Source organism: Marmota flaviventris, chromosome 9 (genome assembly GCF_047511675.1).
Source record: "Marmota flaviventris isolate mMarFla1 chromosome 9, mMarFla1.hap1, whole genome shotgun sequence".
Taxonomy (NCBI): Eukaryota; Metazoa; Chordata; class Mammalia; order Rodentia; family Sciuridae; genus Marmota; species Marmota flaviventris.
The window spans coordinates 82496087-82497825 of NC_092506.1; positions in this window are offsets into that span (position 1 = coordinate 82496087).

Sequence of the window (1739 nt, forward strand, 5' to 3'; positions counted from 1 at the left end):
GACACATAGATTTTCTGAATACATAATGTATGGCACAACATATTACATTATAAATCAGAGCAGTTTTTGCATTTTACAAATAACCTTTCACCTTCACTATCTGACAAATTTTCATGACTTCATGAAATAACTATTTTTATTATCAAAATTTTATAGATGAGGAAATTAGAGCTCAGAAACTTGCCTAAGGTGACACAACCAAGACCAAAACTCAACTCTTCTGACTCCAACTACATCTTAAAATTTTCCTTTTCTATGCTTTGTTTACAAAACCTTAGTATTTGCCATTAAAAGTCAAGGTTGCTCATGGACATCCTCTCATTAGCCGTCATTAATCTTGGAAATACATCATCAACAAAAGGGCTTTTTCAAAGTCAGCCCAGAGACGTTTGCAAATGCAGAGTCCTTGGAACATTTTCAGCATAAAAGCTAATGATCTGTGCATGGTATAACATGCAGTAGGAAGAATCATTAAGGAGAAGACCTGAGTTTGGTTTTGTATTCCAGAGCCTCCCAGTCTGTTCTGCCAGATAATAAACAAAGAAGCCGTGTTTGTTTTTAATGCAAATCTCCAGTTCCAGACATTTATACCATTACTATGCTACTCTTTCTCCCTAATTACATTTGTGGTCTTCAAAAATATGCTAACATGATGGCAGGTGGAAGATCTTCCAAGAATCAAACGTTAAGAGGCAATAGGTTAAGATCCAGTAGAGATTATATTGGGACAGAATCCAAACCTTTCTTTTCCAACACTACAATGTTTCCACTGTAATTTATGGTGGTGAGCAAGAAGAAGTTATATGGTTAAAATATTTAAATATTTAAAAGACTCTTCTGCTAGGACAGTCGTGAGTTTTATATACTAACCAATTTACAGGAGTATTTTAATCCTTTTAGACATAATTTCAGAAGGAGGAATGGAAAGGGGAAATATGGAACCATCAGAGAAGGGCTTTGGTATTATTCTAAGATGATCTTGTTTCCTATTGGGTGGTCCTTTGTCAAGAATTGAATTCTTAGGAATAAGTGGCATAGATACTTTGTCTTTCCTGCCATTGCTCCATTTGCTCACTATTATATTAGATAGTTTTTGAGTGTTCCTATATACTAGATTCAGTGTAAAATGATGGAAATACATTGGTGAATAAAACTTGAGCCCTGCCCTCAAAGACTTTTGGTGCCTTGGGGAAAGGAAGGGGAGTTTAAGCAACATAATATTGCCTGAGAAAGTGAGAGATGCAGGTCAAGACATAAAACTGAACAGGCACTTTGCAGTTCTTGGGGATGATAGACAGTATGTTGCTACAAGTACCTCTGACAGGAAATGCACCTAGGTCTTGAGGATCAGGAAAGACTTTCTAAAGAAGCAGCACCCGGGGTGGGGGTGGGGGGTCTGGATTGGGAATCACTAAATACAACTGATCGGATGTATCAAATATCTTCCAGAGAGCAGAGGGCTTTCAGATGAGAAAGCTCCTGGACCAGGTCCTGCAAAGTTTCCTTCCAAGACCTTGGGAGGCATCCTAGAAATGTGTTCTCATGGTCATATGTTTTTCTAACTTCTATCAAGTAAGATTCATAGCTCCAACAGATTAAGAATCCTGCCCCTTTCCACTCTTCCTTCCCCTCGTCACTGGTACCTTCAATCAGATGATGTTGGAGGGACCACAGGCAATTCAGAGGTCCAACTTAGGAAATGTGGAGCTGGGGATACCTTAAGTTCAAATTTGGCAAAA